Source organism: Corvus hawaiiensis, chromosome 3 (genome assembly GCF_020740725.1).
Source record: "Corvus hawaiiensis isolate bCorHaw1 chromosome 3, bCorHaw1.pri.cur, whole genome shotgun sequence".
In the NCBI taxonomy this organism is placed as follows: Eukaryota; Metazoa; Chordata; class Aves; order Passeriformes; family Corvidae; genus Corvus; species Corvus hawaiiensis.
The window spans coordinates 91,600,087-91,614,616 of NC_063215.1; positions in this window are offsets into that span (position 1 = coordinate 91,600,087).

The window sequence follows — 14,530 nt, forward strand, 5'->3', positions numbered from 1 at the left end:
AGAAGCCGAATGTGTTACGTGCTTAAAATGTTCTCAGAGCTTGCAAAGGGTTTTATATCTTCCTTTTGGTTTTTTCTTTAAATCTTTAAAATAAATTTCTTGTGAAAAATAAACCGAGAAAACGATATGGCTTCAAGCGGGATAGAAGTATGTGTAAATCAGCGAAGATCTTGTCCAGGTTTCAGATGCTGGCTGAAATTTCAATCAGTGGGAGTACTGTGCGGGCAGTGTCCTAATTTGGTGTAATCTGGGTCTGGATTAGCGCCTCTGTGCATTTGCGGGTGTCCGCGAAAAGCACATTTCTCTGAGGTCCCGTTAAAAGCCTGTAGGAGGGAATGTATGGATGTCGGTAATGGGGAGACTCGGCCTCCGGAAAAAAGCTCTCCCTTAGTCGCCGTTATAAATCCAGTTTCCTCGTTATGCTGGGGTGCAGCGGGGCACAGTATTTTATCGGAGGCAATGTGGTATATTCGAGTTTGTGTTTCCCCCACTTCTGCTCTTTGGGGTGATTTTTACAGTAGCAGAGATGATGTGGATGATGCCTGTGCTGTGGGAGCATACCAGTGTGGCCTTACGTGCATTAGGGTCTAAAGAGAAGATCCTGTTATTGCCAATGAGAGGCATCTAATACTTTAGCTATGGATTTTAATTCTTTGAAAATAAACATTTTGCAAGTAGAGGAACCACTGCTTCCTAGAGCTAGAGAAGATCTCTGCTCCCTGTAAAATAACACACGCAGTGGTGCAATATTGCAAAGAATTAATTAATTGGCTAGTTAATTATTTTGTATTTTTGTAGATAAAAATGAGTTTGGGAAGAAAAACAGAATGTCTGGGTTAATAAAACATGGCCTCGAAACCGAAATAAAGCCTTAAGGCTTTGCCTGCTGGAGAAAGAAAAAATGAGAAAGAGTAAAGCCAAGATGGGGAATATTTAAAGAGGCAGTATGAAAACAGGATGGGGTTTACGTGATTAATAAAAGGTCATATTGCACAGAGGAGGCAGAATTCGATCGGGGAAAGTAAATTGAGAGCTGACACGGTGAGAAAGGCCCTTTGAGAGACTGGGATCTTGAAAACTCATGTACATTTCAGTGAGGATCAATTATATATGGAGAAATTAAGAGAGGGCTAGTCGCTGAGGCCAGTTAAAGATGGCTAGAAACAGAAATCATGCAGTAAGGCAAAAATCTGCAGGTCAATCTGGCATTAAGGGCGCACACAGCTCAAAGCCCCAATGATGGGACGTGTGTAATGCAACCTGAAAACCCGAACATGTTAAGACTCATTTTATCAGACCATACTTGCCTTAGTACTGATGTTTGGTAAATTAGTCCAAATCCCTCCAATTTTCCACGCACAAAAAAAGTTCCTGATAGAGGAATATGCCGAAACTGACGTGACTAATCCTTGGTTTTAAACAGATTAGTTATGATTCACTAGCATTAGGTTACATGGGACATATCTCATCTCAGGGTTAGTTGTTCCTGGGGTGCCCGCATGGGTTTCGGGGCATAAATCAAAAGACGGTTCGGTTCCGGCAGGTTTTGTCCGTGAAACTCCCCCTGGCTATCCTCGGACTGAGGCCAGGATGTGGCGGGCAAACTGCAGGGCCGATCCCCTATAGCTTGGACGATTTGGGGAAGAACCGCACTCTCTGTCTGTCTCATATATGCACACACACCCCCCTTTATATACATACACACGCCTATATACGTATGTATGTTTACATATAGTATATGTGTAAGCAGTAATTGCCCTCGAACTAAAATCTTACCAAATTACACAATGTATTCAGCATTTGCGGCCCCCCAAACTGTGAATGGAGCCATTCCTTTAGGAAGCAGGGAGCTGAATATTCACGTGTACCAGGGCAGAATTTTTTTCTGCTGTATTTTACTGTATGAGCGTTCACGGACCTGGTGCTGCGCCAAAGAGAGCCGTGAGAAAAATAGCTCATTTGAGACAGAAAACGGTTCTGTCCATCCTGACAAAGTGCAACTCGTCACCCTGACGGGGAAATACTGATGGATGCGATGAGAGAGCATCCCGACAGGCTACTGGAGACGTGGCACATTTTCCGACACTTCTGGGGACAGGTAGCAAGTTTATAGGAGCAAGAGCCTTCCTATGTGTAGGAAAGCGTATGCCAGAGCTTGCTGGCTGAACACCTTCCATCTACGAGCCCTTGCAGGCTCTTAGGGGTAACCAGGACTCTCATCTACAAGGCTGGGTGGCTGCATTCTCCTTTGGATAATATAAGCCGTTTTGGAGACACTCGACATGATCCACAGGAGAGAAGTCACCCGCTCGGCATGTATTTGTGGGCTACCCTGGAGAAAGATACTTCGCCTCTTCTCCCCAGACCTGGTGCAGCAGCTTGGGCCTAACCAAGGTCTCAATGTGTGTTTGAGGGGGGCTGCTGCAGCCCCGGAACGAAAAGCCTTGGGAGTGCCCCTGCCTTATCCAGCGATGTTTGTGTAAGGCACTGGGGCTCCTGTTACCAGACCCGGAAACAAAATCTCTTGCCTTCTTTAGGAGAAACAAATGCAGCCCAGTATGAGCAGGCTTTTGCCTTGAACAAACCCTCACTTGAGCATGACAAATAATGTAGGGGGGTGGCGATGGAAACACTGGGCACTGGCCCTTACTGCAGAGCTCTTTAACGTCTTCTGCTTAGTGAATCAAAACGCTGAGGCTCAGGCAGCCAAGAAAAATATACTGAAGGGAACTTTCAGTGCTTCAGTACACAAGGAAAAGGTGAGGGTTTTGTCTGAAGGAGAGTAGCTCTGGGATTTGGAAAAAATACATAAACCTCGGAGCTGGGCTGCGGGATAACATTCTTCCTATTTTGCTGCGGGGAGTGGTGCTCAAAGCTTTCCCTCCGTGCATCGAGGAGGCGCCTCCTTGTTCGGGAAGAAGGTCCATCCATTACCATTAAAATAAACGGGAGGCGGGTGTTATTTATTAGCGATTTTTTTTTGCCGGGCTTGGGTAAGAACGCTCCATCTCAGCTCTAAATATCAGATCCGCCTTTATCCGGAGTCCCGGTGTGCAGCTGGCCGGCAGACCACCTCTAGCCCAAGTAGTGTAGGAAAAAGAAAAACAAAAAAAGAAAAGAGAGAGAAGGAAAGAAAATAATCACTTTTAACACCCCCCCAAAACAAACAACCAAACAACCAAACAACTAAACAACAACAAAAACAAAACAAACAAAAGCAAAAAAACACCACCCAATCAGACACACGGAAACAAATTGGGACCTCATCAAGAGTTTGGGACGGAGAGGTTGGTTTAGCTAAGGTGGACGGACAGGTAAAATGTCAAATCAGCATACAGTGCTGGTAAGGAAAGGACGGTAGGAGAGGAGAAATCACTTGGAAAGATGAAAATCGCACATGTGCTTCTGATGACCCCATCAGATGCGAAGTCCTCCAGGAAATACATATTTGAAACAGCCAGGAAAAACAAACATGCCTTTTATAGACCTACTTGTCCCGCCATGAAAAATGCAAACCTCGGTATGGTGCGTGTGTACCCAGGGGGTGGGAGGAAGGAAGGGGGAATAGATTTTGTAAAGAATCCGTTGAAAGCCACCTTCATCAGGAATATTAATTTGCGCTGCCCTGCTCTCCAAAAATATGCTGCATGAAAACCGAGGCAGCATTTGGATCTGACGCGTGTAAGACGAATATCTGAGTCTGAAAAGTGACTGTCAGGAGCTCGTCTGGGTGTCAACCCAGGCAAGACTGGCTGGCAACAGGGAGGAAGAAAAAAACCGGGGTGTGTGAAGAGTTATAAAGAGGGACTTTATCAAGACTACAGTTTTTTGCAAAGTTGGACAAGGTCCAATAAATCATATTGGAAGAGCGATTTCTAGTCGTGCAGGAGTTTGGGTCTGGGCAGAGGTACTCCCAACCGCGCCGTTCCAAAGCGATGTAGTCGTGCTGAAGATCGAGGGAGAGAGCAGGGAATTCGATCAGAGAGCACTTTAGCAGTAAAGGTTTCATCGTTCCTCCTCCCGAACCCCGACCACCCTGTCCACGGAGCCGAACACAGCGCGGGCAGGCTCCGACGGGACATCTGATCCCGCTCCCCGCTTTCCTTCCCGTTCCTTCCCACCTCCTCCGGAAGGTGACCATCTGTTGTCTCCGCCGCGGGGCCCGGCTTTTGCCCGGTGCTTTGGAAACGCCGGCGGCAGGTGCCCCGGGGGAAGTGGCCCCCTCGGCGTGGGGACACACGGTCCTTCAGGAGCGGCGAAGGTGCACGGCCAGTCAGTCACCCGCGGGTGAGACATCTCTCCCTGCACAGCTGGAGTGCTGCCGCGAGGGGGGCAGGTGACTGAACACCTCTGGTTCAATGGCATGCGTTTGATTGAAAGTGACTAAATACCGTCCTCTTTTTGTCACCGGGGAACTGCGTGACGGGTCATTACCAGAGACCGAGGTAGTGACTTCCTCGAGTAAGGCCCGACCTGACAACCGAGCAGGGCCGCTCCGGGACCCCTCTTCCATTTCCCCCGACGCCGTGGAACCAAGCGGCCGTCGGGGGCTGTCCGTGCCGCGGAGCGCCCCGGCTGTTCCCGACTGTCGGGGCACGCCCGGGTCAGGAGCGGGATCTGCGCCCTGCAGCCCGTTCCTCCCGGCCCGCGCCGCTTCGCCGCCCACCACCAAAGCCGGGGGAGCGGGGCAAGGGCACGGCCTCCCCTGGGCACAGGGGCTCCCGGAGCCGGTGAACGGGGCTCCCAGGCTGCTGCCGGGCCAGGGACGGCTGGGTTTCTCTCCGTGCTCTGAGACATTCGGTTACCCAGGAGCCCAATAGCTGCTCGGGGCAATGCACCGCGCAGCGAGCGAGGCCGCGGCTGGAGCGGGGGAAATGAGGGGACATTGAAAAATTATGAAGAGTTTGGGACATCGTTCTTAAGACCGTGTCGAGAGCACACCCAACAAAAATATCAACAACTGGAAAGGCAAGACAGTTAGGAAACCTCCCGGAACCAAACGAAACCAGACGTGGGGAAGAGAGGTGTCGGCAGGGCTGAGTAGGACGCGGAACTGGGCGGTGGGGGCCCCACGGGTAGCCGTGGAGAGAGTGGCGTGGGATTGGGCTTTGTCCCTGAGTAGGTCACCTCGCTGCTTCCCCGAATTAGTGGATGATCCCACGTCACTGGCGCTTTTAGCAGAAACCGAAGCGGTCAGAGGGAAGAGGAGTCGCTGACTGACACGGGGCTCTGCTGCTGCGGCTGTGCGCGGATGCGGCTCCGTCTCCCCGAACGTGCCCAGAAAATGCTTTCTCCCTCATAGCTGCGGCAAATCCCCGCAGGTATGGTGTCTCTACAGTGTGGTTTCTGTCGGAGAAAAGTCCCAGATCCCTTTTAGCTTAGAGAGGTTTTTTGTTCTTTTGTTTTTTTCGGGTGAGACTGGCACAGCCAAAGGGACGATGTTTCCCACCTATCGGGTATTTGAGATCTGATGGCCGGTCTCCGAGATACCGTCCCCATGGGGGATCTGCGTAGGTGAAGGGAGGCCAGCCGCTGTCCTGTAATTACCCTAAATCGAGTGTATTTATTATCTCGACAGTGTCGGTAGGAAGGGGTCGCTCCTGCCTCCACATCGCCCCGCTGGGGCACAACGGGGAGCTCTGTCCGGGGCGCGTAGGCTCCCCAGCCTGCCCTTGACCCCCGCCACCCTTAGAGGACACAGAATGCCCCTGCCATCGGCGCCGAGGGTTGCGTTGCGGGGGGACCCCAGCCCCCCGTAAGTACCCAGCGGAGACCCGACTCCCCCTCCCCGGGCCCGACGCTGCTTGTATGGGCTCGCTGGAGCCGGGGCAGCCCTGAGAGACGCAGAGAGCGGCTGCGGTGTTAGAACGAGGGAAGGCTTAAGCCTGCTGCCTACCCGCTCGCTTGGCATGCGTTGCCATTTCGATGGTATCTCGCTTTTGGAGTCATTTTATGGCTGGGAGAAATCTAATCCAGTGAAGAGAAAGGAAGAGAATACTGTTGGCATTGAATGAACTCCGTGTGGTAATTTTCGGGCAAATGAGAGAGTTTCCATGCCAAAGCAGTGTTTTCTCGTCGGGTCTGCTCATACTCTGAAGGGAGGCGAAGACACCATTTAAGAAATCCAGCTGGTTGCAAATCATACATTTAATCTCTCAGCTGGAATGATTTAATGGATCAGTATCGAGTTAACAGCCCTGGAAAAGTAGCCTCCTAAAAAAACAGAGATAAATCCTGATTGAATAATAGTAAATGAAAACCGTGGATTACGGTGACTGCAAGACAGTATTTTCTTTGCAGTTCTCGGAAGATGCCCCCTCAGAGGGGCCAATCGAGCCGACAAAGCCCCGCGTGCCGGTTTGATGTTGGCGGGGCAGGTCCCGGCAGCTGCCGTGCCCCCGCTTAACCCGCCTGGGTGCGGGTTCCCCACTCGCTCCTCAAGCCCTGAGTACCTTCCGAGACAGCTTGTCTGCAGCGCAAGCAGCAGGGACAAGCTCTAGCTCCGGCGCTCGGTGGCCGGGCGAACGCCGACGTGCCCGGGTCTGAGGCGGGGGACATCGGCTGGGACACCGCGGGGCTCCTCCTTGGGACCGTCAGCCCCGGGCCGCGGTGGCGGCCTTGCAGTAACCCACTCGTCTGCCTTGGGCCGGCCCAGGGGCCTCGCCGGGATTTTTCTTTTTCCTTCAGAGAAGACGTTGAAGCGGGAACGCCGGGAAAAGTGGATTTTTTCCTCGAAATGTGAAAACAGGAGAACAAACCCGTTGCCCCTCTCTGTCATTTCGGGTCGTGTGAGAGACAGGAGAGGGGTCTGCATCTGAAGCAGTATCAGGGTGCCAGGGAAAGACGTGGGGCACAGGGGCCCGCCCGTCGCCCCGCGCTGCCGCCGCCCGCTGCCGGCGGGACCCGGGGGTCACTGACGCGGCGAGGGCCCCTCCGGCGACCGGGGCTCCGGGGGCTTTTTTAACCATTCTGTTGCCGCAACTTTAAGAGCAGTCCGGGCAAAGCCGTCATTGAAAGTAGGATCACGGCCGGGAGTGCAAAAGCACTTGACTCGCCTCCCCTGGCCGAGGAGAAGGTCATTACCGCATCTAATTAAAAGCAGTGCCTCGGTAGGCAGGTGCTTCCCTTGCAGCGGCCCCGGGAGCTGGGCAGCCCTCAGCAGCCCTTCGGTGTCGGCGCTCGGGCCTCGAGGGGCCGGGCTACCAAGCGGGATCACGGCCTCTAACCCCAAAAGCCCCCGGGGACACCATCCCGCACCTCGTTCTGCCCTGAGAGCTGGGAGAAAGAAGGACAGGACCGAGTCGTCAGCACACGCGTGGCCGCTGCCCGCACACCTGTGGGAGCTGCCCGTGCTGCCCTTCTCGGTCCTGCGGCGGCGAGGGGCCGAGGGTCTCTTTTTTATTATTATTTTTATTATTTTCCAAAAACATTTTATTATTTCTTCGCAGCTCGGATGAGCAAGGGTTTTAGGGTGAGAGGTGGGTTTGCTGTCACGTTTCCCGGTGACCCCGTGAGGCACCGTCGGTGAGCGTCCCTGCAGGGGGCTGGGAAGGGGTACCCTGGGAGGGTGGGGGCACACACCTTTGCTTTAGGTTATTTTACTGCGGACAAAGATGTGAGGGGAGCCACGGTAGTGCGGCAGGGGCCGTCCCGCAGCCCGCCCGGCCGGGTCGAGCAGCATCGCCCTTATAAGGAATGTAATTCAAGGGCGAATGTCGTCAGCACGGCATTAGCACATTTTTGTCATTAAATGTACTCCAGTAGTAATAGTTGTTTATATTTACAGGGCATTCTTGAACGCAAACCACATGTTCAAATCATCCCTAGATGAATGTGGAGCCGGTGAAAGTCAGTGCTTTCCGAGGACAATTTTGGTGACAAGGGCAGCTCGGGTCAAAACCAGTTTAGTTTGGTGTCACCTATTTTTAGACACAGAAAATCTAAAAGAAGTTAAAGAAACAGGACACTGAAAAAAAATCTTAGAAAGTGTTGCAAATCTCAATCTATTTTTTCTTGTTCGTATAATCGTGAACACAATCTCAGCCTCTTTCTAAAAATATTACTCTATGTATGCACTGTATATTAATCTAAATTTAAAACAGCTACTCCATTTCAAAAGACCTCTCCAAAGCTTTTCAACCATTTCAATGTCTTATGAGGTTTTTACATAGCAAGCTTGTTAAAATTCTAATTTCTTTTTCTGCAGGTGATACGGACTTTGACAAATGGATATTTTATATTTCCTATAAATACTTTTCATATTGTCTTAAATTTATTAGTACAAGCTTTTGAAAAAACCTCCACCTGCCTGGTTTGCTGAAATCATAGCTACTGTCACGCAGCTCATTTCTGTAAGAAAAGTTAAGTAAAACAGCTATTCTAAAAAGTGGTCATTTGCACTAACCAGAAAACAGTTGATGCTAATTCTGAAGGACTCAAGGTGCTATTTAACATGTTCCTTTCAATCTATACAATCTTTATGACTACTTTTTCTATTAAGCGACTCATATCCAACAAACATGTAAGTGGATATGTGTACAATTTCTATTTAGGTACAATATGCTTTAAAGCACAGATTCATGGGTGTTTAATGTTATTAGTAACAGTATAGCTACAGAAGTTCAAATAATAAATTCTTTCTAAAGTATTTGAAATGGATTTGTGTTTTCTCCTTGATTTGTTTTTCAGCCAAGGGCTAAAGCCTGGCCCTGTTCTTTTTGAAGACCGTGGCAAAGTTCCCACCTACACCCCAAGGAGCTGTGAAGTCAGTCAGAGTTTTTCCATGGACTTTGGATCAAGCCCATAGCATGAGTCAATTTAAGAAGTGATTAATTCTCTCTCATAGAAATGCACATTGCCTTTGCTTAGATAACTGCATCTCGAGGATTTTTTCACCCCCATATTCTAGGATCCTAAATGAAGAAATTATCTGGTAAAAATTTCCTTGAAATGGGTCCAGCCCTCTCTGCCCCACCAAGTACTCACCTCCAGTTTTGGACTTGCCCTAGGTGGCACCACTCTTACACAAACCCATTGTTTTTGTCACTATTTGCCTTCTGACCTGTCTTCCCCGTAATCCTCCAGCAAATGGACAAGGAGACGCAGGGAGTCACTGGAGCCCCAACAGCAGCACCAGACATAGGGATGACATAAAAAGAAAGACCCACTCTCCCCATTCTTCATTTCTGGCATTAACTCCCCCGCTTTCTTCACTCTGCAATCTTCTCAACCTCCCTTCAATGAATGTGTCCCAGGATAAGTGGTTTTATGTGAGTAGGAAAGGCTTTAATGCCCTCTGCTAGTTACAGAAAACTCATCCACCCCTCGCCACTCACCACTGACTAAACAGAAAGAGCCGGGGTCTCTTTGGATGCAGTCTCTTTGGAAGACCAGTCTGTTTGGGTAGATTCTGGTAACGAAAACAGCTGACTTTGACGAAGTCATCTACTAACAAATTCTCCAAAGACAACAATGCATCTAGCACCAGGCAGGGGCAGGCACTACTGGGGGATGATGGGCCCCTCCTGCAGCCTGGCCGCCCCCAGGTGTCCCCCAGCAGCTGGTGCATGTTCGTATCTGCCATACCTATCTCTCTCTGCTCAGCCAGCACCAGCAGAGGGGGGAAAGGTGAGCCCCTTGCTGCATTTCCAGCTTGCCGTCAGTCTGTGCTCTATAGTTTGGCTGGACCCCAGAGCCCGCCTGGGAATCTTCAGATCACATCTGTGTTTGATTACATCTGTTTGGAGCATCTGTTTATGTCTATCTGTGGCATTAAAAAGGAATCTCCGAGGCCTGTTTTGTTGTGTCATGCAGAAATTAAGTGGTGTCAGCGAGTCAGCACTGCAGCACCATCAGTGACCCAGCAACCAGAGCAGCCTGAGTGTGCGAGCAGAGCCCAGGGAGATGAGGACAGGGGGCAACAGGGAGGAGCAAATGGGTGCTTGGGTTTCATCCACCAATGCCAGCGCATGGACCCACTGCCACCAGCACTCACTGACAGTTCTTCTGCACAAGATCTGCTTGTGTTTATGCATGTCCAGAAGAGGCATTGTCATAATTAATGTTTCCTCATTTCTTGCAAATTCCTGCTGTCCAAGGAGTGAATAAAGCTGGGTAGGTTGGAAGAGTTTGTACATTTGTGTGTATTTCCCAAATAGTGGCTTGAAAACCTGTGGTTGCTGATCCCAGTGCTTCCCACTCAGGTGTAAACCACTGGAATCTCCAGCTGGTGCAGCAGTACTGGCTGGGAAGGCTGGAGGGCAAGCAGTGAGGACAGAAGCCAGACAGAGCTTAGAGAACTCGGCATTTATTTATGGCATAATAGCAATTAATCTCACCTTTTAATTTTGTGGCAACTGTATCTAGTCTCTGGCTGCATTCAGCCAGAAACAAAATCACTGCACACAAGCAGGTCGGTGACATTGATATTTCATAAATTTTCTTCTATCATTTACAAAGAGGTAAGTTTTATCCAATTGAAATAGGTGGTGGAAGGCAGTGCTGCATTTCATCTGTGGTTATGTTGAAACGGTGGATTTGCAAATGCAGTGGGTTGGTTTTTTAAACTAGATGTGGAGATCTAATTGGCAATGCTTTAAAAAAAAAAAAAAAGGACAAAATATTTATGAGAACCCACACTCAACTCCTCAAAACAGACAAGAGTGCTAATCTGACTGTCCATTACAGAGTGAAGGTCAGCAAGAAGAACACCCAGCGTGACCTGTGTGCTTCAGGATACTGGTACGGCTACAAGCACCTGTAAGCAAAAGCAGCATAAGCATTTTACAGCTGAGCAATCTGGGACAGGGAACTGGCTAACAAGCCTGGAATTCCAAACTACTGATAGCCCAATGTTATCTCAAACACCTTTTAAGACACATTTGTAGATGAAAACTCTCAACCAAAAGAGCTTTATAGATTTCCTGACCATCTGAGAAAGACAGGTGGAAGTGTCACTGACACATTTTCTCATGTGCTGCACCAAGTCTAGCCCCGTTTGCCCATCAAGAGTAGCTTTGTCCACTGGGGCTGGCATTGCTGTGACCTCTGAAGAATGCTGCTATTAATTACACAGCTTTGTACTCTCATACTGCAAAACCAAACCCCTGTATTTTACCTTTCACTGCCATCAGCATTCTCTATCAGAGTACAGTAATAGTGCAGGTTTTGTGATCTGATAGGACATAACACAGTGTACAGTCAGCATTTCATCAGGGCCTGTTCTCCCAGAATTCCCAATCACATCACCAAAGAAATGGTGATTCAGGCAGAGTTTCACTGGCAAAATGCTGTCAGTAAGTCATTGTTTTTTGTGATGAAAAATCTTGCAGTTGATGTACATGGTCTCTAACAGACCATGCTGATTTCTTTTTATCTATTGATAGAATTATTCCTTCTGGAAGTAAATATGTGCTTCAGGAGAAATTCTGGTTTGCCACTCTCATTTTATTTCATGGAATTCACAGATTGAAGTCCCCTGCTGTAAGCTTATACTTCACCTTTCAGTGTCGTCAGCAACGGAACTGTCCACCTCCAAAATTAAACAGGAGGCACCCGTAAGTGTAAGGTAAAATGAGCTCTAGAAGAAATAGTGTACAGTGTTTGGATTGTGAGTCTTGCTGGCACAGCCTTGAAAACTGTCTAGGTATCTGTTCTATGCATATGGGATGATATTTTACAGTTCTCTGTCTTTACTAGGGAAAAGACACACATCTTGATTTGACCCTGCTAAAGAATAAATCCCCTTAAATACCTCTTACATTTTATGTAGTGTTTTACATATTCATACTCATCTCTTTCCTGCTACATCTCAGACTGCTTCTGTTGATTTTCCCCAAAGTTTTGCCAGTTTGTCCCTACTGTTCAAATAATACTGACCTGAATTTAACATAACATGGGAGTGGAGTGGGATTACATGAGAGCTGTTGCAACTCTCTTTTATAAGATTAAAAAAACCATATAAATCAGTTACCACAGCTTGGACTGGTGCAGCAATGAAATGAAGGGGCATATCCACCCTGACATTCACTAGCTTGCCTGATTTTTACTACCTATTAATTATTTTTCATAGATATTTTTATGCTGTATTTTTTTTCTCAGACAAATTTCATATAGTTAATTTCTACCCACATTTTTACCTTTCTGGATTTCTTTGCTTCATTCTCAATTCAGCAACATTTCCTAACCTGGTGTCATTGCAAAGTGTCAGTGATATGCATTGTATTCCCTCTGATTGTTAATGAAGATGTCAAAGATTATGTCAAATACTGCTCTCACTAAATACTCCTTTCTTTATTTGATACACTACCATTAACCCTGATGCTTTTTTTTTTTAGAGTCACTCAGGCACCTTTCCAACTTCATGCATTCCCTAAGGAATTTAAAATTAATTTCCAGGTAAGATTTTACTATGAAACTATCTAATAAAATGCACATATAGTTATTGTATCTCTTTCAACATCCAATTTTGTGATTAGATAGGAAAATGAATGATTAATTTTCCATGTCATGATTCTTTCTTGACAACCCTGATGCAATCAGTTTGCACATGTAAAAGAGGTCCAATGTTTCTCTGAAGTCAGGAATTTATTGCACGTATGATATAAAATAAGGACTAACTTTAAGCCCCAGGTGTGAGGAGGATCCAGGAAGGATGAAAGCAGTGAGGGAATGTTGTCATGTGGAGTAATTAATTTAGTGCACTCCCAAACAACTGATTTTTTTCTCCTTTTTTTTTCTTCCTGGAACAGTTTGAGCTCAAGCAAGGAGCAGCCTTGTTGACTGAATGGATTGTCTTGCCATGGGCCACTCCTGGTCACTGTTCTTCCTAGAGGATTTCAGCATTTTCCCCTCACATGTCTAATGTTATATTAAGGAAAAGACCCTTGGAGCTTCCAGGACGAGGTTTGGCTTGGATGCACATCCACGGCAGGTTGCACACAGTCAGCAACACAACCTCAAAGTGGAAAACTCTTGTGGTGGTCAAAACTAAGAGGAATCCACAATAAAAACAGTTTTCTATCTGAAAATATAGAATCATCTAATCAAGAAGGGCCAACTTCCTGGGGAAAGAAGGGGAACAAATTCGTGATGAGATCTGCATTAATTTTTTTTTTTTGGTGAATATCTTATCCTGTTCCTCCCAACATCAGAGGTTTATCTCTTAATGTACTGACTTCAAAATGATGTGGCTCTAAACCTCCCATTTAGAGTAGGCTTGGAGAAGCCTTCTGGAATAACCAGAAACTGCAGGTTAGAAAGAAGGGAGAAGTGTTGATGATAACCAGGGTACCTACAGAAGATTTGAATGGACCTCTGGGACTACGAAATCTCGGTAGCAGATGCAAAGTAAACCAAATCCATAATTTGGTTTGGCCAGCGTGTCAGTGGAGACATCAATTCTGAACTGCATTTTACAAAAAAAATGGTCTTCACTAGCACCAAAACCTAATCTATTCTCCTCTAGCATGTTCACTTTATTTTTCACATCATTTTCCAGAAAAAACATTTAATTTCTTTCACTGCCATGAAATATAGCAGTCCATTAGCCAGAGTTACAGGTCAGACTGGTCAATAGGCCCTCTTATATGCCTCTTCTGTTTGCCTGTTGTGTAGCTGGTCTGACCTCCACTCCACACTGTCAGGGGACCTGTGCCACCCATTGCTAGATTTTGGCCCCCTTCTCCACTTCCCAAGCACGCTAACAAGGGCCATCACTCTCCAAGTCTATTTTAGCCTTGGAACCTGCAGCTTTGGAGCTGTTCCCCAGACCATTTCCTTACAGCAGGGTTCCTGTCTGCCCCAGGTGCCTCATGCTCAGCCTGCCGTAGGCTGGAGTCCCTTGTGCCTGGAGCTACGCCCCTGTTTCCAGCACTAGCTTTGGGAAGAGCAAACCAGTCCCAGGATTCTGGTGCTGACCGGAGCCGTAGCATTGCCTCCTCCAGAAGAGGTTAAGCAGGTAATGGACCTACAGGGTTCCGCTTCCTCCTCAGTTCCTTTAACAACTGCATTCATGGTACCTGACGCGGAATAACACGCGCGGGCGTGGAGATCATTCATGCAAAACACGTAACGCAAACCTTTGTCCGCCACCTGCTTGTCCATCACCCATCTGTCCCCGCGGAGTCAGCCCGTGTCCCGAGCGGCCCGCTCCCAGACGTCACGGTGACACGGCGCGGGTCACGGTGACAGGGCAGGGCTCACGGTGACAGGGCAGGGGTCACGGTGACAGGGCGGGCTCACGGTGACAGGGCAGGGGTCACGGTGACACGGCGGGGCTCACGGTGACACGGCGGGGCTCACGGTGACAGGGCAGGGCTCACGGTGACAGGGCAGGGGTCACGGTGACAGGGCGGGCTCACGGTGACACGGCGGGCTCACGGTGACAGGGCGGGGTCACGGTGACACGGCGGGCTCACGGTGACACGGCGGGGCTCACGGTGACACGGCGGGCTCACGGTGACAGGGCGGGGGTCACGGTGACACGGCGGGGTCACGGTGACACGGCGGGCTCACGGTGACACGGCGGGGC